The sequence below is a fragment of the Eschrichtius robustus genome, chromosome 11 (genome assembly GCF_028021215.1).
Source record: "Eschrichtius robustus isolate mEscRob2 chromosome 11, mEscRob2.pri, whole genome shotgun sequence".
NCBI lineage: Eukaryota > Metazoa > Chordata > Mammalia > Artiodactyla > Eschrichtiidae > Eschrichtius > Eschrichtius robustus.
Genome location: NC_090834.1, coordinates 47,440,359 through 47,466,088, shown reverse-complemented (window position 1 = coordinate 47,466,088; position 25,730 = coordinate 47,440,359). Strand labels below are relative to the sequence as shown.

General features: G+C 37.8%; 1 protein-coding gene across 5 annotated transcripts in view; it reads right to left on the bottom strand.

Annotated features, from left to right (window-relative positions):
* Positions 1-25,730, bottom strand: part of GRM5 (glutamate metabotropic receptor 5) — a 517,742-nt gene that overhangs the window by 216,529 nt on the left and 275,483 nt on the right. The gene's annotated exons all lie outside the window — the stretch shown is intronic.

The following is a 25,730-nucleotide window of genomic DNA, read 5'->3' as shown; positions in this document are numbered from 1 at the left end:
TCAAGTTGAAAAATTCCAAATGTGGCTGTAAATTCCACTAGTTCTGCATGGAAGAAAGGGCCCACATACAGGTCAAGGGACTTTTTTTTTTTGAACTCCAGCCTCTGTCTGATTCTTCTTCAGAATTAGAAGTGTTTTGGAAAAGGGATATTAGGGAGAATTATTTTCTCAGTGGTATTTTGAGGTGTGTGTATCACTGGAAGGGAATCAAAGGTGGGGAAGAGAGAATTAACCTTAATGGAATGCTTGTGAATATACAAAACCTTTATGTACATTTCACCCTCATAATAATTCTCTGAAATAGGCATAATTATATCTTGTAGAATAAAAGCATCATGAGGGTAGTGGTCGTTGTCTGTTTTGTCCAAGTGCTTAATATAGTACCTCACGTACTAGATGCTCAATAAATATTTGTGAGATAAAAATGACTTGAGTTAAATCTTATGTTTGAAGAAACAGTAGTAAAGAAGAGTTAAATGTATTTCAGAGCTACCATGGGCTAGGCATGGTGCATAGAGGAAGATGTGAAGGTAGGTTTATCTGACTGCACGACACATGATTTTTCAACTATGTCATGATACCTCTCCATGATGACACTTTTCATGAAAGAAAAAAAATATATACAATTCTCAGAAAGGGAGATGTTACTAATTGAGGATTAGAATTTATCTAGGAAGCAGACAGAGCTGCTCATCCCTCCTGGATTATTCTACAATTGAATCCTTTCTTGATTCAGAATGGAGAGAGATTTTATATGGATATTTGTAAGCTGCCTTAAATCCTTTCTGAAACAAGGATGAGTAAACACAATAAACAAATAAGTAATTCCGAGGATATGCTGTGGTTTCATATTCATTTTAACTGGTATTTATTAGGTGCCAAGTCTGGATTTCTGCATTGGGTATGTGGTATTAGGGATCAGAGACATAATGGAGGAAAGATACCATTCCTGCCTGAATTAGCTTACAGCTTTATTTTAGGTGGGAAGATGGATCAAATCAGTGTTTTCTAAACCTGGTTGCATATAAGAATAACCCATGGAGCATATTAAAGATACAGAATTAGGCTCTCTGGGATTGGGTCTGAGAATTTCTGTCTTGATCATAGCCCTAGATCATAATGATTCACAGCCACATTTAGGAAGCACTGAATTAGATGCACATTAAAATCCCTTCCAAGCTTTAGAAGTCTGTGATTTTCTGTTACTCTAAAAGCTTCTTACAAAAATAGTCATAAAAAGATGTATGTTTCTGCCAGCAGAGCATTGCTCTAAGAAGGAACATTAGGGCAAAAAGGATGAGAATTGTTGGTAAGGAGGAGAGTTTGATTTGGAAAGTCATGGGCAACTTGGGCCAGCACCAGCCCAAATCCTGAGTGGCTGAGGCCAGAGGTAGATTCCCTAGACTGTTTGTTCGGGTTAGTCTAACTTGGAGTGACTTAGACTAATTATGAAAACTAAGCCTGTCCAGTTGCTTGTATTTCTAATGCTTCCTATTTAGAAAAGTAGTAAATCATCACGTGTGTCTGTGCCTTACTAGCAAAGCTACACAATGCAATTGCTTCCTTTCATTAGAGAAAAAGAGCTCAGTACAAAAACGGCCTTCTGTACCATAGACTAAGCCACTTAAATAGGAATCAGTTCTCTTTATCACAGAAAGCCAATATTAATGGCTATTGAGTATTTTTATATACTAATAAAAAACATCTGTTAGTCTTTGTGTATGTTAAGATTGCTTTATCGAAACATCAGGAAAACAGTTGTTAATATTTTATTACATATAATAATTACATTTGTTAGTTAACATGTATTTATTGAATGTTTACTATCTCCAGTCACTATGCTTTGAAACATTTTTCCACAATGTATTCAATCTTCATAAGAAGACTATCAACTAGATCCCTTTGTCATGCCCATTTTATTGATGAGGAAATGGAGGTTTATAGAAATTGAGTTCCTTGAGATATCCAGCGGGCAAGTTCAGGGCAAGGACTCAAGCTTACTTCTGTTTGACTCCTCGGCCCATGTTTTTAAACTCCACCCTAAATTATTTCCAAGTATATAAAATAGATCTTTCCATACAACAGAATATTATTCTCTAGTCCAAGGGTCCCCAACCCCTGGGCTGCAGACCGGTAGCAGTGCACACAGGAACCGGGCCGCACGGCAGGAGGTGAGCGGCGGGTGAGCAAGTGAAGCTTCATCTGCCGCTCCCCATCGTCCCCCATCGCTTGCATTACCGCCTGAACCATCCCCCCCCCCATTTACGTGGAAAAATTGTCTCCCATGAAACCGGTCCCTGGTGCCAAAAAAGCGGTTGGGGACCGCTGCTCTAGTCATTAAATTGTGTTTTTGAAGAATATTTAAAGATGTGAGAAAATGTCCATGGTACAGTAGTAAGTTCATATGACACATAGAAAAACATATATAAACATTTAGGAAAATGTATGTTTGAAGGAAATACATCATGTGTTAGCATTTTTGTCTGTGCAGTTGAATTACAGATGTATTTTGTGTTCTGCCCAATACTTCTCTGTGTTTTCCCATAATTTCTATAATAACTATTTATAGTCGGAAGGATAATTATATGTTACTAATTAAAATAAAATCTATTAACGTATTAGAAAGATTATAAGGAAATTTATCAAAATATTGAGAAGGCTTTTATTTAGGCAAAAGAACAATGAACATGCAGTCGTATCACTCTTTTACTTATAATTTCTAAAGGCTCCTCACAGAAAGTATTTTTAAAATCCAAATGCCTTAGATACCATACAGGATCCTTTATAACCTAGACCTTGGCTATCTTCTTTCCAGATTTATAATCTAGCCTCTGGGTATCTTTCAAGACTTAATCCCTAAAACTCTCTCTGAGATGTATTCTACTCTCTGGTTTTATCAAACCACTTGAGGGTGCCATATTTCTTCCTAAGTCAATGCCTGTACATGTGGTTCCATTTGCCTGGAATCACTAAAGCGTAACCATTTTGAGGGCAAGGGTCATGTTGTCTTACACTGGTATTCAATTACCCAACACAGTGCTTACTATGCAGTAAGCCTTCAATACATATTTTTGAGTAAATAAAAGGTCTTCTTTTACCTACTTCTCCCTCCATTTTCAGCATAACAGAGTGGTTAGGTCCAGGCTTTAAAGCCAGCGGAACTGGAAGAGTGGTGTGTAGCTTTCACATTTACTCTATATGTGTTTCTGTTTGGAAGTTTTACAGTGGAAGTGTATTCATATACTACCTAGGTAATTTGAAATACAAAGATGAGAAAAGATGTTTTGTTGAAATTTTCTCTGACAGAAACGAAAAGATTAGTTGTTATTATTGGGTGTTATCTTTTAATCCTCTGCTCAAATATCACCTCTTTCCTAAAGCCTTCTTGTATCCATATTTCCCCTGGGCCCAGTTTGCTTCTCTATCTTCCTGTTTTCCATTTAGCTTTTTTTTTTTTTTTTTTTTTTTTGCCTCTATCTCTACATATTTCAGTGCATTGCAATTATTTACTTATGACTGTTTTCCATGCTCTTATGTGAGGGAGAGCACAAGGTCTGCTTGACATTTTACTCTAAAGACCTAACTCACAGTGTACATCCTGTAATGACTGAACATGCACAGGACTCCTTTCTCAGGTAACTCACAGACTCTGGAAAAGACCTCACCCAGAAGGTGACATTTGACCAAACTCCTCATTTGCTTCCAGTTGTTATTCCAATGCCCCTACGCAGTAAAGCATGCCTGGCCATCCTGTGTAAAATGGCCTCATACCATCCTTTGTCCATCTCTCTCTGTCCCTTCCCTGTTATATTTTTCTCCTTAGTACTTACTACTATCTAACCTAGTATACACATTACTTATCTCTTTATTGCTTGTCTCTCCTTACTAGGATATCAGCTGTATGAAGACAGAGATATGAGTCTGTTTTATTCACTGCTCTATCCCTAGAGCCTACAACAGGCCCTGGTATACAGGAGGTAGCCAGTTGATATTTGTGGAATAAATGAATGCCATGTACAAAATTACAGAGAGATGCACAGTAGGTGGGAAGAGTAGCATGGCTCTGCTGTACCAAATCTAAGCCTTTTTCTTGAATATTGTTTTGACAACCAATGAGTGGCAGTGAACTCAAGATCCTACCCTGGAAAGAGGTTTGAGTGGGAGTATTTTATATTGACGGATGAGTGCGGACCTCATCAGAATCTTAGCTGTCCCTAGCGGACAATTAAGTAAAGGGAAGGGTGAGCATCCTTTCATTAAATGTAGATGACCTACTAAGAGGCCACTCCCAGGCCTCTCATACAAGGTACTTGAGGGAATATCTGCCCAACAGCCTGCCATTCACCTTAAAAAATTGCTTAGACCCTGCCTCTCACACAATCAGCTGGCTGAAGAAGGCTGTAAAGTCATACCCCACGAATCCTGGCCAAAAGAGTTTTAGCTTGAAATATACTTAACGCAGGTATAACCAGATACCCATCCTCGACAGGGTACGATCTCAACAAAGCCCATTTTAGAGCACTAGGCTTCCTCCCTGCAGTCCACCAGGATAAAGGGAATGAGAAACAGACCCTGAGGTAACTAACCAAGGTACCTTACTGACATGACAGCCTGGGCAACAGATTGGGAGCAATAACAAAAGATACATTTGTTTTAGAACATTCGCTGACCCCCTTCTCTCCTTTCGGCAATATGAAGCTAACATGACCTATCGCTTGCTCAGACCTTTCCCGTTTTTAGTTAATAAAACCAGACTGGCTGCTATAAAAGACCACTGGGCATTCTCTTCCCTGTAATGAGACATATCCAGTGTATCCAAACTGAAGTCAACACATTTTAGAAAAAGTTAAAAAGAATGTTGGAGAGCAACTTTCTGTTTAACCTCTCTGAAAAATTGTTTTGTGCCCTATCTGAAGACCATTCTATGGACTCAGACTCATGCAGTTTCTGTAGGACAATCATTACTAGGGTGTGTGTGTGTGTGTGTGTGTGGAGTGTGTGTGTGTGTGTGTGTGTGTGTGTGTGTGTGTGTGTATGTGTGGTTGGTGGGATGTTCCATGTTGAGCTTAAAATCATTCTGGGCTCAAAACCAGTCCCTATCAAGAGCGACAAATTTTCAGTAATGCCTATGAAACCTCAGATGTGTTTTTCCATAAGGTAGAACAAATACACAGTGGTTAATATAGGATAGCTATGATGTAGCATTTTAATATGTGGGTTCAAATCCTGGCATTGCCATTTTACTTCCTGCCTGACCTTAAGTACATTATTTAACCTTTTTGAAACTTTTTCTCCTCAGCTATAAATTTGGTAATAATAGAACTTTAATATAGGATTGTGGAAGGTTAAATGAGAGAATACACGTAAGACATTTAGCATCATGCCCTGCAACACAGAAGCGAGCTCAGCAACAGTTAGCTATAATAGTATTTCTGTCATGGAAAGAGCAACTAACTTTCCTTCTTTCTAGGAACTGAACTTTTTTTGGTGTGAACATGGGGTTGAGACAGGTCCACGGACCTTTCTGATCATTACAGCATCTGATCATTACGGCCACCTCAGCAACATTTGGGAATCTGAACATAATAATGCATTGTTTCATATTTTCCTGATTTTATAACTGAGGAATATAGAACTAGGAACTGTTCAAAAGTGGGAGCTCTCTTCCTAACTCAGAAAAACATGTTTAGTGCAAATTAGCAACTATAAGAATGTAGTTTAACATAGTTGTAGCATTATCTTTCATTGTAATTGGCGTTAATGATGTATACTTATACTTTTAAGATAAATATCAGCAATTATTCCAAACGAGAATCATACTGTTACACATGCGCATACCCAGCTTTATCATGGGCCACCTAAGTAACTGAACAGTTTGTGACTGACGTCCAGCCACTGACAGTTTGTTGGAAATGAATGCAGAGCACCTATGAAGTCTCTCTCTGTAATGAAAATTTTATGCTTCCATGGTTAATGTAGACAAGACTGTCCTATTGTACCAAGATTATCAAATATGTGAAAAGAAACTGACATAGGAAAAGACAACTTTTGTTCTTCACAATAGTAGATGCAAATTTGAAAGACTGTTCACTTTTATGAAGACACACCTCATTGCTTCCTAATTTCTTTCCAGAAAAACAGACTGGGGATGTAAGGTGTGAATGCGTGACTGGTGATACCTAATTATCACAAGCTGAACACATGGCCCGTCCCTGAGTATTGGGTCAATTCACATTTCTGAATCAGTTAGCAAAGCAATTAGAAGAAAACATCAAATAACTGAATATTCTCTTGGTCCACATTTAGTCAAGATTATGCGGCATGCCTGAGAATCGCTAACAGTTAGCACTTGTGCTTTTAGCTTGTACCCATATTTGACATTGTGTTTATACCTTTCTCTGGTTTTGGCCTTTTTTGGCGGGGAGAGGTATGGAATAGCAGAATGATATTAATAAGCCGCTCCTGTAAAATTGTGATCATTTGAGTTGGTACTGCCACAGAGGGCCTTGAGGGCCTGATGTAGCATCTACCTGCAACACTTATAGCTTCCTGGGGAACGTGCCGAGCTGTTTGACACTGCTCGATCCTGCTCTGGGCCCTTGCTGTGACCGTCTTTTGGTCACATCTCTAAGCGTCGAGAAGGAAAACCCAGAAGTGTGAGGAATCACTTCATGGTAGCTTTTGTATTTTTCAGAGGCCATAACATGCAGAACTCTCAGTGCAGCTGCTTCTACTTCCAAAATCTCTCACATTTGTCCGGGAGGAACAAGCACAATGAATCTCTCTGCACTGGGACAAGGGAGATCCCTGGGCAAAAAGCCAGAAATTTCCCATTGTTTGCCGTATGACAGAATTGTTTAGTTTGGGCTGTCTAGCATTTTGTGGCTCTGCCATTATTTATTTATATTTTTAAATTAATAGCTATTTTTTAGAGCCGTTTCAGGTTTATGGAAAAATTTATCAGAAAGTACAGAGTTCCCATATATCCCCCTCCCTGCACCCCTGGTTTCCCTTATTATTAACATATTGCATTAGTGTAGTGTATTTGTTACAACTGATGAACCAGTATTGATACATTATTATTGACTAAAGTCCACTAAAGTTTACATTAAACTTCAGGCTTTGTGTTGTACATCCTATGAGTTTTGACATGTGTATAATGACATGTGCCCACCATTATAGTATCTTACAGAATAGTTTCACTGCCCTAAACATCCTCCGTGCTCTCCTCATTCACCTGTCTGCCCCTTCACTCCGTCTTCACCTACTGAAATCATATTCATTCTTCAGGTCTCCTCCAGACTGACCTTTTCCCAGGAAACCTTCCCTGGCACTCTGCTCACATTGGGCTCTAAAGTTACTGGCTTCCTAATACCCCATACTTCCTCTTCACAGTATGTCTCATAATTGTTATTTCATAGTCATCTATTTGAATTTATCTTCCTCTCTAGACAGTATGTCTCAGAAGGGTAGGATCGCATGTATTTTACTCTCTGCTTTATTCTCAGAAGCCGTCGCAGTGATTGGGCATTGCGGGAAACCAATAAACATGTACTGAGTACATGAATGGATAACAAACATATTGATATAAATATTACACTTCCAGATAGTGACTATAAATTAAAAAGAAAATCTTTATCAGTGCACTACTGGAAACAGAAACTTCTGTTATCCAGGAAAATTGCCATCTTTTAAATGGCTCCAGAAAGTTGACAAAGTCCTTTATCAGACGCACGTAGCCCCATGTACAAGGTTCTTCATGACCTCACTCATGCTACTTCTCCAGCCTCATCACCTGCCTTGTGTGTGATGATCCGGTAATGCTGGACTGAACTGCTTGCTATTCCTCACAGGCGCTATGTTGTTTTACAGCCTTGTGACATTGCACAGTCTTCTTTTACTGCTTGAAAGAGCCTCACTGCCTGGCAAATCACCTGTCATTCTTCTTGATACAACTTGGGTGTAATCTTCCCCAGGAAGCCTTCTATGAACCCCCAGCTGAGGCTAGGTGTATCTCTGTGCTGCCACGTCACTCTGTGTAGCCCTATTATCATGGTGCAAATGTTCGACAAATATTTAACAAATGAGACTGAATATCCTTTACCAAATTACACCAACATCACTGGCATATTTTTCTTTATCTTCTTATCTTCCCTTGAGACTGGGAGTGACATCAGTGACGAAACTGTCTTGTTCACTGCTCTGTCTTCAGTGCCTGGCATGGAATAGCCACCTGACCTAAGTTTACTGAGATTAACTGAATGATCAATGCTGAACAGTATAAAGCAAGGTCAGATTTACTTGAGTTTTCTATTGAAATAATCACAGCCTCCCTTTTTTTCAGCCTTGATAATTTAAGGGCTTATATTAGGAGTTTGGGATTAACATATACACACTACTATATATAAAATAGATAAAACAACAAGGGCCTACAAGGGAGCTATATTCAGTATCTTGTAATCACATATAATGGAAAAGAATCTGAAAAGGAACATATATATGTATATGTATATCTGAATCACTTTGCTGTACACCTGAAACTAACACAACACTGTAAATCAACTATACTTCAATGTAAATACATAAATAGTGTGTGTGTGTGTGTGTGTGTGTGTGTGTGTATGACTTTGCTGACTTCCCCAACAGCTGCCAGCACGTATATCTTCTAGACTGTGAACGGGGTGATATGTCCCGTTATGTCCCAGCTTCAGTCTAAACTGACCTAGGACCACTGAATCAAGGCCCTTGTTGTCAGACACCTCACAAAAATGAGACCAAAAGTAAGATTTGTCCAGGTTCTCTTGGATAGCATCCTAGTTCCTCCTTCATTGACTGACACAATCAGTATTCATCCATTCACTCTTTGAAACATCCCCGCCTGCCACCAAATGTGAGCACTCCTTCCTCTGCGCTCTAGCACACACTATACACGCTGCCATAACAGCACTTACCGAGTTGTATTCAAACCACTTGTTGAAACGTATGTCTCTCCTGTTTGACTGCAAGCTCGCTGAGGGCAGGGTTCTGTTCCATTAATCTCTAAATCCCAAGAATCTATTCCATGGACACATCCATCAATACTTTTCAAATGAATGAACCAATGACCATATGTACAATAAGAATAAGTAGAGTGTAGTTACGAATAGGTGTTATAAATATATAAAAAGAAAGAAGTCCACACTATTTGCAAAATACAATATAATCTCCAACACTGGCTCTGGGGAAGAACTGACATTTACTGAATGTCTACTATGTACCATGCTGGGTTCTAAGCACTTAGTCAGTATTACCTTGTTTCATCTTTATAATAGTCTGTCAAAGTAGATACAATCACCTTATTTTTCAGATGAGGAAACATGAATTCAGAGAATGGGGTTATACATTTAAGAAATGTCTGACACCAAAGTTCCTCTTCCTGCTATTGAGAGACTATTATTTGAAGAGAAAAATATTCAGAATGGGAGGGAATCCACGGAGAAAGATGAAGGGATCTCCGATTAAGGGTCAAAAGTATTCCTCCCCATTCAAAACTTTGTTGGCCTCAGAACACAAAGTCTCATTCTATCCCCTTGACTGTCCCCGACCATCCCTCTGTATCTAAGCAGATAGAGCTCACTCCACCCCAGAGAACCTGGAAGGCCTGTCCTAGTGATAGTTTTCAAGGACTGGGTGACATCAGAGATGCCTTAGATTAGGATTCTTGTCAAAGAATCCTTTCAAAGCTGTGATTACTTAAGTGCATTTTCTCTCTCTCTTTTTTTTTTTTTCTGAATTTCCTGAACATTTTAATTTTAGTACAATTTACTGATCTTGCCAAATAGATTTCATAGGGATGGCCCAATAAAGCTATTTAGCAATAATAGATGTAATGGCAGATGAAAAATTTTTAGTTTCTATAGGATCAAGCAAACTTTGTATTATTGTGTGTCATTTCTCTGGGTATTTATACATTATTTTCTTCATTATATTGTAAGGTCTTTGAAAGCAGGAACCACATTCTCCTTAGCTGTGCATCCCCAGCATCTAGAACAGTATCTTAAACATAATAGATGTAAATAAAGTCTGTCATTGAATAATGAAAACATATATATGTCTCCCATCTGTTCCTGAAGGTTCTGGAAAGCCTCATAAAATTATACACTTTGAGATGAGGAATACTTTTTCCCATTACACACACACACACGCGTGTATGTGTGTGTGTGTGTGTGTGTATGTGTAGAAACTGAGATTCCATATATTGTGAGGGCTGGAACCCACATTTTCTGACCCTCAGTCCTCTCTGTTTGCAATTTAAGCATCTTGGAGGCTAGGTGTTGTCATACATGGCATACCTTGAGAGCCCAGCAAATTTCTAACTGTGAGATGTTTCTCTTTTCAGAGAAATCAGCAATGCTGCCATCTATATACTATGGTAGTTTTAGACACATCAACAAGTGAAAATGAAAAAGCTGGAAATAGCAAAGCTTTTGTGGTTAGATATTAAGATTTCTGGGAGTTGACCCCAAAGGACTGCAGATGTTTTCTCTGCTTGTCTGTGTTACATAATAGCAGAGAAGCTTCTCAGGAACCCGAGTAGATTTTACTATTGCAAATGTTCATGGTTCTGGAGAAGCTCAAGGGAATTAATAAGCTTTAGAGAAGGCAATTGGCTTCTGTAAGAACAAAATGCAGTAGTGAAGAAAAGTACAGAAAAAAGAGTGCCTATAACCAACCCTACCCCTACCTTACAGGTTTCCTGCACATTCTAAATCAGCCAAGTCTCCTGATGCCTGTGTGCTCTGCATTTCTAAGACGGTGAGTGAATAATGTTTACTAAAGTGTGGTGTAAAGACCACTGGGAATATACAAGATGATTTTAGGTACTTACTGATGGATATTTTTATTTCAACAGCTCTGCATTTTTTTATGGTTAAGTTATGTTTATTAAAATTACTGCATTCTTCCACTTATAGAAGTAAAGCAAATTCTCCTTCTAAAAAACTTATTTCAATATAGAAGTGATTGATTCAGAAACAACAAAGAACTTCTAGTATAGGTAGTTTTTCATGGATATGAAAAACTATTTCTGATAAATGAAACAATCGTGACTGACATTTAAGAAACACTAGGTTACAGAATAAGTTGACCAAAGTAGTCTTTATCTCCCAACTTCCTTTGTGAAATAAAAGGCTCCCACAGTTGCATTTCCTCAGCATGTGAACCTGATTTAAATTTGAGACTATTTGGATCATTTCTTTTAAGGCTAGAAACCTAAAACGAAAGTTTTCTGTATCATTTTTCTTAAAAAAACCCACACTACTTGGTATAGTAGGTGCTAAATAAAGGCAGCAAGTTAGGCATTTTTAAAGAGCCTGTGACTGATGATGTGTACAGAAAATTGGAAACAGATTCCAGAGTTGTAACTGATAGCGTTTGGGAACCAGATGGCTGTGCTGGATGATCAGAGAGTGACATCGTAGATGGAGTCTAGGTTCACTAAATTCACATTTAATAAGATAACAATATATGAAAATAAATGAATTCTATAATATACTCATAAACTGGTCTCATATTTTTGAGATTCTACATTCAATGTGCACATTCAAAGTAAACCTATCTTAATCTATCACTGCTTTTATAACACGAGTTATTGACTCTAATGAAATCATCTCATTATATAACGCTAAGAAATATATTAAATTTAGTCGTAGTTTTAAAAAATGTTGATGTTCACCACATTCTCACCCTTGTCTCATGGGCTTTTCCTGCATTTGCCCCCAAATAACTGTTACTTTAACAGTGAAAGGAAATCTCTCAGCTTCCTTGGCTCTCTATGGGCAGTGGCAGTAAACTTAGCCTGAAAATGTAGTTTTGCCAGCATTTCATTTTGCCGGAAAATGAAATAAAACAAGTGCTCAGGATAAACATTTTCCATGTCCATTAACTTGTTTGATTTCGCATGGGTAAAACTTTTATTTTCTTCCATGTCACTTCTTACCTGTCTCTATTCATCCCTGCCAGCTTTATTTCCACACAGCAGTCTGTAATAGTAGCCTGCCCAGAGGCTATTCTTAGTCCTGTCTTAGTTCTCTGGACCCTGAGCCAAGAAGAATCTGGAAGTAGGTTGGGGCCTCCTTCCCTTTGACAGGTAAACAGGGTCTGAAATGTGTCTGCTCTCCCCACGCCCAATATCCTGGGTATGGAGGCAGCCCCTGGGTGTACACTGAGCTGCAGCTTCACACTAGCACGAACACCCATCTGTGTGTGCTTCTCGTCTTTCCCCTAGTTTATAGCTGGAAAACAGTTCATCATTTTTTCACCCTATTCTCAAATCTGCAAAGTCATAATGTCAAAATGTCAGACTGTGCAGGTGATATAGCCTGGGGTAGTGCCATTCTCCATCCTGCTGGCACACAACACGTACATCCAGCCACAGGCTCTAACCCACAGTCCAGAGGGGGGTACATGTGCAAAACTGATAACCAAACTCAAAAGACACAATTATTAATTACTTTTACGCCTAGAGTGACCATGCGGCCTAGTCTTCCTGTGATATTTCCCTTCATGCCTGTTCTCCCAGAGTGATAATACATTTGAGCACTCTCAAAGTTGTACTGATTTAGACAATAAATTGTGGTCACTCTATTTATGCCCCTAGAAAAACCTCTTCACCTCTCTTAGCCACAAACAAAGGGACTGAACACTATGATTTCTAAAGACCCTTACAGTTCTAACATTCTGCAAGAAATAAAGCCCGCCTCAAGTACACAGAAAAACAAACAAGGAATTTTCAAAACCAAAACCAAAACAAAACTTTCCTGAAATCCGCCCATCCCGAGTAATAATATGAAATTTGCTTTAATTTTGGATTCATAGACTAACTTTTCCAGGGATTTTGTGTTTTCACGTGCAAATTGATTTTATGTCTACCCGACCTTACACAGGTGAAGAAAGATAAGTTCTGATGGCCCTGGAGGCTTATTTTCTCTCTGTCTCTTGCTCGGCATCGCTTTGCAAGAAGCTAGATGTACAGGTCTGAGTCAGCTCAAAGACAGAACAAGCTGATTCCTGTAGCTTCACTCTGGAGGTCCCCTTTCCAACAAGGCTATTTCCTCAACCAAGAAGCCTCTGTAATTACATAGTGGAGTTGATGTTCCCTGCTTTCCTTTCCAATTTTCTTACAAATATGTGAGTGTGAAGAAGGCAGGGTCCTGCTTTGCTAGCATTTTTTGTGGTGCCTTCAGTTGGCCCACTCAGGCATGTTTCTCTGCAGGATGACAACGGATGGGGAAACTATAATTTTCTGAGCCTCTGTCATAACATTAAATCCCCTTGCATGGCAACGATATAATACACCATGACAAAACTGGAGTGGTCCTTTCATGGTATCAGTAGTCATTCCATCAGGATGCAAAATTATTTATCATCAGTATACCGAGAATGAGGCAGCACAGTTTAACAAGAGTGCTGGAAAACCTCTGGCCCCTGTCCCAAGGCTCCCATGTTGAGGCTGTGCAGTCTTGTCGTGTAGCCTCCAAATCTGTCTGTTCATCTAGGAAATAAATGCACTGGATAGATCAAACTAAATTCTGGCCCATTAAGCTACCTAAATAAATTGATTGTGGAATCCAGGATTTTAAAAAGAGAAAGCCACTAGAGAAAGAGAGAATATGAATCCCAGATATTATGTCTGGATATGAGCCTGCAATTTCAAGTTCAAGTTGTGAAAAAATTTCATGTCTGCTAAGAGAATAGTCAGTTCTATAAAATGCTGCTTCTTATGTTCAGATACAGATTTCGTTATTGATGGCTCTTTCAGACAGTTCAATACCATTAGGGTGCACATCTAGGTCTCAGCCTTGTCACAGGCAGAGTTAAGAGTTGAATAGACCCTGCAGGTCCAACCTCCAGAACTAAGTTGAAGTCAGGAATGGTGTCTTTTCTCGGGAAGCCCCAGTGCCTTACATCCAGGAGGTATTCAACAAATACTTAAATGTTGATGAAACCTGATGAAATTTAGGGGCATGTAACACATAGAAGAGGTTTAATATATGTTAAGTTCTTTCACATCTTTTCTTATTTCACAAAAAGACTGAGCCTCAGATATTTCAAAATGCCTATAACTGGTAAAGCAAGAATTACTGTTTTTTAATTCCATGTGTAGTGATCTGTCTTCTATACTGATATGGGAGTATTGAGGCATATCATATGAGGCATGTCAACAAGAGAAGACTACATGAGAGACTTGTACAGAACGTCTTGTGGTATTTTATTCCAGGTCTGTGGAAACTAAAAGGTGGGGGGCATCTTGTCATGATTTTAGTCTCTAATCTTCTTTAACATCAAGCTATACTACAGGATACATGTTCCTTTTTAACAGATTTTGAAAGACTAAGTGAAATTCAGCTTGAAAATATTTTTAATGTTATGAAGTTATATCTGGGAGCTTTATAAATGGGAGCAGCAGTTATGTAATTCCCAAATTGCACAGTTAGTTACTATGTCCATGAACCTTTCAAACAAAGGTAACTATACAAACGAGCTACTACCAGAGACACTGGTTTTAATTCAGGGAGAATCTCTAGTGTTTGCTTTTGACGCAGGAGTATTTTCATTGGAAACTTTTGTCTTCCTTCTACTAATGACAAACAATACAGACCAGAATTTCTAACTGCTGTTGCATAATTAGTGTCTCCACAGTCTTGGTTTGCCCAGCATGACTGGATTTAAGCCTGTTGTCCTGGCATAATTATTAATGGCACTTTCAGAAGTGAAAGTGGCCACCCTAAGGTATGCTGGTTGGCTCATCTTGAGATATGGATCCTTTCAGCCTTGGGCAGAGCATGAGCCAGACACTTGCAGCCATCTGTGTATGCATTATGCCGGGAAAACATTACCATTTTTCTCAATGTGCCACGGCATTCATACGGTTGACACACTAACTGGACAGTGCAGGGCCAGGCAAAGAAAAACTATGGCCCAATCGCAAAAAAAGGGCACAGGAGAAATGTAATGGATTTGTTACTTTCCCCGAGAAACTCTAAGGAATTAGGGACCTATATTTCAAAGTTTATTTGGGGAGTTATAATACTCTAATCAACAATGCTAGTTTTCAAACCAAGCTCATAGATACAGAGAACAGATTGGTAGTTGCCACAGGCAGAGGGTGGGGCTGGGAGAAATGGGTGAAGGGGGTCAAAAGGTACAAACTTCCAGTTATAAAATAAGTAACTCATGGGGACATACTGCACAGTGTCATGGCTCTAGTTAACAATACTGTATTGCACATTTGAAAGTTGCTAAGAAAGCAGACCTTAAAAGTTCTCATCATAAGAAAAAAAATTTTTTAACTATGTTAAGGTGACAGGCGTTAACTAGAATTATTGTGGTGATCATTTTTCAATGTATACAAACATTGAATCATTACGCTATACATGTGAAACTAATATAATGTTATATGTCAATTAGACCTCAATTTAAAAAAATTACACAAGTCACAACAGTGCTGGTTTTTCAATAGTACAAGAGAATTTGGAATCATGAACTTAGGTTTGAATCTTGACTATTGACGTGCCCTTTGGCAATTTACTTGCCCTTTCTAATTCTTGGTTTCCTTGTCTATTAGATGGGCCTAATTTTACTTATATCTTATAGGATTATTATGAGGATTAAAATCACACATCAAGAATCTAATACCAAACACTCAAATTGATATTAATAATTATTGTCAAATGATACCTGGGTATGTTTTTCCAATAGAACTTACTACACTAACAATGAATGTTCTTGCTCATTTTCCACCATAGGCTGTAACCTTCTTGAGGGCAAAGATGATGGTCTTATTCATCCTAGTATCCAAGAGACAGCAATGATGATTTTGATTCATGGCATGCAGTTAAACAAATGTTTTGAAAGAAAGGTTAAACAAGAAGTAGAAACCTTAGTTTACATTCCTATCTTTTGTGTGAATTTGCTTCATATCTTTCTTTGGAAGATTTCCTTCTCTGGACTTCAGAACAAATGTATTCATTATTTTAATAATTTCCGTCAAACTGAACAATATTAATTATTATTGATAATTAAATTACATGAATTAATCCAATTGCAAAAATGCCATATATTTTTTTGATCAGTTAAATAAACCAACTTTACTTTTAGGAACTAGAACATACATCACTTTAGAAGTGGATACTTCTAAATACTTAATATTTTTTAATTTAGGACAAAACTATTTACGCGCACAATGGTATTTGTTCTAGCACTGCTTATAACAATTAGTAAAAATAACCTATATCTCCAGTGACAGTAAAATGATTAAGGTAAATATGTTTAGCTACATGATGTAATATTTTGCTGTCACTGAAACCAATATATAAGAAAAAGCATAACACACAGAAAAATCTTTAAAATGTTAAAGTGATAAAAAGTGGTATGCAGAATTCATAATTACAATATTTTTGAAACTTGCATATGAAAATGAATAAACTAGAATGAAGAAAGTTGGAAATTTTATCTAGTGAAAATAGATTTTAAAAAATTCAGCTATTCAAAGAGTAGTTTTGAAGCAAACTAACATTTTAGTTAGTTTTACTAACATTTGAAATCACAGGGCATTTTTGAAATGTTTAAACTCATGTTTCTGTATTTTTATAGTATTATCATTTTATTATTTGTATTTTAGCATAATTTTAAAATCTCTTCTGAATATAAAACGTAAGAATAGAGTATAAAAAGACTTATTGTATAATGTAAAGCTGGTAACCTAAGTATTATGTTTCAACATTTGTGCAATAAATGGGTATTTAAGAAATGTTATAGAGAAATCAATGGTCAGAACCTCAGTAACATGGTGTCCTCTGTTTCCTGAATTGCATTTCATGGGCTGCCTTCCCTATATTTGCATTATAATAAAATATTCATCCACTTCCAAGCCTTTACTTAAAACTGCCCCATATATTGTTTGGGATAGCTGAGGAGCAAACGTATTAGTGATAGAGCTGCTCATAAGAGGACTCTTTTTCAATTCCACCATCTGCCTCTGCAAATGTGAAGATCTCTGAGTTCACAATTCTTGACTGGTCAATTTAAACATGAGCAACTATTTCACAGTCAAGAAAGCAATGCTCATACCTGCAGACTACTTTTCCTTCTCTGAATGTTGTACCATATGATCCTGCAGTTCCACTCCTGGGCATATATCATGCACTCCCATGTTCATTGAAGCACTATTTATAATAGCCAGGACATGGAAGCAACCTAAATGTCTATCGACAGATGAGTAGATAAAGAAGATGTGGTATTGATACATATATACAATGGAAAATTACTCAGGCATAAAAAGGAATGAAGTAATGCCGTTTGCAGCAACATGGATGGACCTAGAGATTATCATACTAAGTGAAGTAAGTCAGACAGAGAAAGACAAATATCATATGATATCACTTATATGTGGAATCTAAAAACATGATACAAATGAACTTATTTACAAAACAGAAACAGACTCATAGACATAGAAAATAAACTTATGGTTACCAAAGGGGAAAGTTGGGGGGGGGGGGTGGGGCGAGGGAAAAATTAGGAATTTGGGACTAACATATACATACTACTATATATTAATATAAAATAGATAAACAACAAGGACCTACTGTATAGCACAGGGAACTATACTCAATATTTTGTATACTCAATATTTTGTATACTCAATATTTTGTAAGGTGTAATTGCTTTGCTGTACACCTGAAACTAACACAAAGTTGTATTGATAAATCAACTATATGTCAATAAAAAATAAATTTTTAAAATGCAAAATAAATAAATAAATAACATAAAGTAGCCAGTGTTTTATGCCATGATCTTCACTTCCACCTAATAACACAGTCACCCTTGTACCTCTCTACTTAATGATCTTGACATCATCTTGTCCAAAAATCCTTCCATGGCTCCTTATTGACGACTGGATGAAATTACATTTTGTCACTGTTTTCAAGACCCTTTTCAGTGAAACTTTAATACCCACGTCCCACTTACCTCCTACAAATTCCCCATGCTCCACAATAAACGTCTCACTGAAATTACCTGCTCTTGGCTCTTTGGTAACGCCACTGTTACACCGAGACTTCCCTTCTTCCCCTAAATTTACATGTTTTGATTCCAGATATCATTCAAAGTGCAACTAAAATGCTGCCTTGTTCATGAAGTATTTTTATTCCCATTAGAAAAGATCTCTTTATTTCTAACCTTCACACAGAGTTAAACATTTCATAGCATTTAGCACCTTTTACATTGTCATTTTATATCTTTTACTAGACTATTAGTTCCTGGAGTATAAACCCCTATGTTTGCTTTATGTAACTATCACAGAAGTAGAACTAGTACCCTTCTTGGCATATGGTAAATAAGTTCAGACTTATAAAAATCCCCCTAGCAGTACAAATAATTCTCATGTAACCTTCACCCAGATTCCCCAAGTGGTAACAGGTTACATAAGCAAGTATAATTTTCAAGACCAGGGAATTGACTTCAATTTTAAACTGATAACTAGTCTACTGAGTTTTTTCAATTTCTCCACTAAAGACCTTTCTCTGGACAAGGATCCAATCTCGGATCGTATACAGCATTTAGTTGTCATGTCACCTTAAGTTTCCTTTAAGACAGATCTTCAGTCTTCTTTTATTTTTGATGGCTGTCACTTTTGGAGAATACTGACCAGTCATTTTGTAGAATATTGTTCAATTTGGGTTTGTCTACATTTCTTCCTGATTAAATTTAGAATGCATACTTTTGGTAAGAATACCACAGAAGTTATTCTGAGCCCTCCTAGGGAATCATATCAAGAGGCACATGATATTGATATGTCTCATTATTAATGATGTTCATTTTGATGTTCATCACTTGGTTAAGATGATTTTTGTCTGGCCTCTCTGATATCAAGTTACTGTTTTCTCCTTGGTAACAGCTAAGTACATTGTAGAGAGATGCTTTCAGAATAGGAAAATATCCTATTTCTCATTACTTTAACACACAAATTTTAGCATCCACTGATGATACTTGCCTGAAACAATTATTACTATGATGTTTACCAGATGATGATTTTTTTTTTTTCTATTTTCATCACTCTTTCAACACTCACTAATTCAAATTCTACCATGAGGAATATCTTTCCACCTCATCCCTCACTTACTCATATTCAATTATTTAATTCTACTATTTACTCATGAATATTTTCCACTTAATATTTTTAATAGAATTAAATATATGTTGGAGCAGCACATATATTTTTAGAGACTATATGGTTAGGATTCAGATGGGTACTGTTCTGAATGTTCCATACATTTCAACTCATTAATCTTCAAAGTAACCCTATGAGGTAGGTAATATTTAAAGATGAGGAAATTGAGGCACAGGAAACTTACATAACTTGCCCAAGTCATTCAGAGTTAGTTAGGATTAGAACCTCAGCAGTCTGGCTCCAGAGCCCATGCTTTTAACCAAAATACTACATTTCCTGTAATAAGGCTTGGTGAGAATCAGGAGGAGTTTTCTTTTTCTCTCTCTTGTCATTCACATGTCTGTAGCCAAGATCAGTAAGTGCATAAGGCCTGCTAGGATCTCAGTATCATGGGACCAAGAGGCAGAATTTGCTCACAAGGGTGAGGGACTTGGCAAGTTGGAGGGTGAAAATCTAGCTGTACAGGCAGATCCCAGCAAGAATGGTAAAGCAATCAGAGATACAACAGGGGATGGTCTCATCATGTCCCAAATATGTTCTATTGGTAGTATCTTCCTGCTGTGCTGTCTTAACCAGGCTCATGGCTGTAACTGACCAGGAGTGTGTACCTGGGTGCAGAGTGTGAGAACAGCTACACCTGTGGCAGTTAATCAGTCAAATCTAGAAGGCAGACCAAGAGTTGGGAAACTAGGCAGCAACCACTTACACTTAAGAGGAGTTCAGTGATAAGTAATTCAATGATATTTATGATGAAAAGACTTAATATCCAAGTCTAGAAATAGGGCTAGTCAAAACTAGGTGAGATCAATGGTCTGAAATATCAGGCAAGCAATTAGGCACACTAGAGAGTAGAGAATGAAAGCAAAATTTCAGTCCCACACCTGGGCCAGCACAGGAGGAGAAAAAGGAACACTGTAACTTGGAAACCACACAACCTTCAAGGCACCTGTTTCTGGTAGGTGTCATGGCACAGTAATTTCACAGGCAGAGTTTGGCTTGGGGTGATTAGACTTCACACTAAATTTCTTTTGGTGGGGCTGAGACTGCTGAGTTTCTTATTGAATCTGCCAGGAAATGACTCAAGAACTGGATATAGTTGAACCTATAGATGGGGCTCTTTCATTCATTTTTTCTTACATTCATGCATTCACTCTATATCAAGTGCCTACAGTGAGCCGTGCATAAACACAGGGAATAGACCATGATCAAGACGCGATCTACACCCTCAGAAAATTCATATTCTAGTGAGGCAGTGCTCCAGTAATAAACACAGAGTGCACATAGGAGGGAACAGAGACTCAAACTTGCGGTGGTGTGTCTGGGTAGGAGGGTTAAGAGAAGATTTCATGGAGGAAATAGATCCAGCTGTGAGGATAATCGAGGCTGGGAAATTGAGACACGCACCCACAGAAGTACACGCTTGTTATAAATTAAAGACATTAAAAAAAAATGAAGTGGCCCAGCAAGCAAGATGACCACCTCAGTGAAAGAACATCATCAAGCCCCCCCACTACCATCTCTGATGAGCATGTTCAGCTATGGTGAAATGGAAGGAAGGTTAAGCTGTGCAGACATATTTACAGACCCTTAAATAGCTGTCAAGCATGGCATGGAATGACATTTGTGTAACCCCTTCCCTAATAACAGGGATTAGAGCTGCAAAAGATCTAGGCGGCCATGGAGTTCAATCACTGATCATTTCTAATTCTAGACAAGGTATAATAATAATTATTTACATTTGCATAATACCTTATAAAGCACTTTCATAACCATTATCTCTTTTGATCTTCACAACAATTTTGTGAGATAAGCAGAAACGATATCATTAAAATCCTTCTTTCCCAGAAGAGGAAACTAAAGGAGCCAGAAAATTTCATGGTTAGAGAAGAAAAAGTTAGGAAGTAGAGCCAAGTCTGGCATAAAGGTTTCTAACGTCTCATCCAGCATTCTCTCCATATACCAAATCCTTCCATGTGCCAGTTAACCAAGGAGCAACTTATACTTTGAAATGGAGAGTCTGATATTCTCTTTTAGCAACTCCCTATCTATCTACCTTGTCCTCTCTACAGAAAGTTTATGAGGAGGGGGAGTAGTAGCATCATATAGAGGAAGTCTTTCAAAGTGCGACCCCTCTGGAACACCCATCTGAGCATCTTCTGAAGAACTTTTGAAAAAGACACATTCTTATCCTTACTTCAGGCTTTCTAACTGAGAATCTGGGAGTGTGAGGAATGCATTTTTAACAAGCCCATCTGGGAATTTTGATGCACACTGAAATTTGAGAACTGCTTCTACAAAGATTTGGAAGATCTGTCATCATAAAACCCCTCCCCCTAATCAGAACAGATGAAGCAGAAGAAAGGTGAGGAGGAAGCACTCAGTTTCTACTGGAGAGGCCTTAGCTCTTCCACAAATTCCATCAACCCTTTTGTTTTGCCTCTTTTAAAAATTTTTGAGATGTAATTGGCATATAACATTGTGTAAGTTTAAGGTATATGACATGGTAATTTGATGCATTTATATACTGTAATATGATTACCATCATAGCATTAGCTAACACCTCTATCAAGTCACATAATTATCATTTTTTTGTGGTGAGAACATTTAATATCTAGTTTCTTAGCAATTTCAAAGTATATAACTCATTATTGTTAACTATAATCACAATGCTGTACATTAGATCTCCAGAACTTATTTATCTTCTAATTTCAAGTCTGTACCCTTTGACCAACATCTCCCCAATTCCCTCATCTCCCAGCCCCCAGTAACCACCATTCTACTCTATTTCTAAGGGTTCAGCTTTTTTTGATTCCGCATGTAAGTGACATCATACAGTGTTTGTCTTTCTCTGTCTGACTTATCTCATTTAGCATAATTCCCTCAAGGTCCATCCATGTTGTCACAAATGGCAGGATTTCCTTCTTTCTTGTGGTTGAATAATATTCCACTGTGTGTGTGTGTGTTTGTGTGTGTATATATATATATATATATATATATAACATATTCTTTATCCATTCGTCAGTAAACAGACACTTAGGTTATTTCCATAGCTTGGCTACTGTGAATTATGCTGCAGTAAACATGGGAATGCAGGTATCTTTTCGATGTTCTGTTTGCAATGCTTGAAAAGACATATGAAAACAGGAAGCTTGCTATGCAAACGTTGCTTCAAGAAAACTCTCCTTGGACAGGCTCTTGGTGCTCCAGCCAGGCGTCAGGGCTGTGCCACTGAGGTGGGAAAGCCAAATTCAGAACACTGGTCCACAAGAGACCTCCCAACTCCATGTAATATCAAACGGCAAAAATCTCCCAGAGATCTCCATCTCAACACCAAGACCCAACTCCACTCAATGACCAGCAAGCCACAGTGCTGGACACCCTATGCCAAACAACTAGCAAGACAGGAACACAACCCCACCCATTAGCGCAGAGGCTGCCTAAATCATAATAAGGCCACAGACACCCCAAAACACACCACCAGATGTGGACGTGCCCACCAGAAATATAAGATCGAGCCTCATCCACCAGAACACAGGCAATAGTCCCCTCCACCAGGAAGGCTACACAACCCACTGTACCAATCTTAGCCACTGGGAACAGACACCAAAAACAACGGGAACTACGAACCTGCAGCCTGGGAAAAGGAGACCCCAAACACAGTAAGTTAAGCAAAATGAGAAGACAGAGAAACACACAGCAGATGAAGGAGCAAGGCAAAAACCCACCAGACCTAACAAATGAAGAGGAAATAGGCAGTCTACCTGAAAAAGAATTCAGAGTAATGATAGTAAAGATGATCCAAAATCTTGGAAATAGAATGGAGAAAATACAAGAAACGTTTAACAAGGACCTAGAAGAACTAAAGAGCAAACAAACAATGATGAACAACACAACAAATGAAATTAAAAATTCTCTAGAAGGGATCAATAGCAGAATAACTGAGGCAGAAAAACGGATAAGTGACCTGGAAGATAAAATAGTGGAAATAACTACTGCAGAGCAGAATAAAGAAAAAAGAATGAAAAGAATTGAGGACAGTCTCAGAGACCTCTGGGACAACATTAAACACACCAACATTCGAATTACAGGGGTCCCAGAAGAAGAAGAGAAAAAGAAAGGGACTGAGAAAATATTTGAAGAGATTATAGTTGAAAACTTCCCTAGTATGGGAAAGGAAATAGTTAATCAAGCCCAGGAAGCACAGAGAGTCCCATACAGGATAAATCCAAGGAGAAACAGGCCAAGACACATATTAATCAAACTATCAAAAATTAAATACAAAGAACAAATATTAAAAGCAGCAAGGGAAAAACAACAAATAACACACAAGGGAATCCCCATAAGGTTAACAGCTGATCTTTCAGCAGAAACTCTGCAAGCCAGAAGGGAGTGGCAGGACATATTTAAAGTGATGAAGGAGAAAAACCTACAACCGAGATTACTCTACCCAGCAAGGGTCTCATTCAGATTTGATGGAGAAATTAAAACCTTTACAGACAAGCAAAAGCTAAGAGAATGCAGCACCACCAAACCAGCTTTACAACAAATGCTAAAGGAACTTCTCTAGGCAGGAAACACAAGAGAAGGAAAAGACCTACAATAATAAACCCAAAACAATTAAGAAAATGGTAATAGGAACATACATATCGATAATTACCTTAAGTGTAAATGATTAAATGCTCCAACCAAAAGACATAGATTGGATGAATGGATACAAAAACAAGACCCATATATATGCTGTCTACAAGAGACCCACTTCAGACCTAGGGACACGTACAGACTGAAAGTGAGGGGATGGAAAAAGATATTCCATGCAAATGGAAATCAAAAGAAAGCTGGAGTGGCAATTCTCGTATCAGACAAAATAGACTTTAAAACAAAGACTATTACAAGAAACAAAGAAGGACACTACATAATGATTAAGGGAGCAATCCAAGAAGAAAATATAACAATTGTAAATATTTATGCACCCAACTTAGGAGACCTCAATACATAAGGTAAATACTAACACCCACAAAAGGGGAAATTGACAGTAACACAATCATAGTAGGGGACTTTAACACCCCACTTTCACCAATGGACAGATCATCCAAAATGAAAATAAATAAGGAAACACAAGCTTTAAATGATACATTAAACAATATAGACTTAATTGATATTTATAGGACATTCCATCCGAAAACAACAGAATACACATTCTTCTCAAGTGCTCATGGAACATTCTCCAGGATAGATCATATCTTGGGTCACAAATCAAGCCTTGGTAAATTTAAGAAAATTGAAATCGTATCAAGTATCTTTTCTGACCACAACACTATGAGACTAGATATCAATTACAGGAAAAAATCTGTAAGAAATACAAACACATGGAAGCTAAACAACACACTACTTAATAACCAAGAGATCACTGAAGAAATCAAAGGGGAAATCAAAAAATACCTAGAAACAAAAGACAATGAAAACACGACGACCCAAAACCTATGGGATGCAGCAAAAGCAGTTCTAAGACGGAAGTTTATCGCGATACAATCCTACATTAAGAAACAAGAAACATCACAAACAAACAACCTAACCTTACACCTAAAACAATTAGAGAAAGAAGAACAAAAAAACCCCAAAGTTAGCAGAAGGAAAGAAATCATTAAGATCAGATCAGAAATAAATGAAAAAGAAATGCAGAAAACAGTAGCAAAGATCAGTAAACCTAAAAGCTGGTTCTTTGAGAAGATAAACAAAATTGATAAACCATTAGCCAGACTTATCAAGAAAAAAAGGGAGAAGACTCAAATCAATAGAATTAGAAATGAAAAAAGGAGAAGTAACAACTGACACTGCAGAAATACAAAGGATCATGAGAGATTACTACAAGCAACTATATGCCAATAAGATGGACAACCTGGAAGAAATGGACAAATTCTTAGAAATGCACAACCTTCCGAGACTGAACCAGGAAGAAATAGAAAATATGAAGAGACCAAAAACAAGCACTGAAATTGAAACTGTGATTAAAAATCTTGCAACAAACAAAAGCCCAGGACCAGATGGCTTCACAGGTGAATTCTATCAAACATTTAGAGAAGAGATAACACCTATCCTTCTCAAACTCTTCCAAAATATAGCAGAGGGAGGAACACTCCCAAACTCATTTTACGAGGCCACCATCACTCTGATACCAAAACCAGACAAAGATGTCACAAAGAAAGAGAACTACAGGCCAATATCACTGATGAACATAGATGCAAAAATCCTCAACAAAATACTAGCAAACAGAATCCAACAGCATATTAAAAAGGATCATACACTATGATCAAGTGGGGTTTACCCCAGGAATGCAAGGATTCTTCAATATACGCAAATCAATCAACAGGATACACCATATTAACAAATTGAAGGAGAAAAACCATATGATCATCTCAATAGATGCAGAGAAAGCTTTTGACAAAATTCAACACCCATTTATGATAAAAACCCTCCAGAAAGTAGGCATAGAGGGAACTTTCCTCAACATTATAAAGGCCATGTA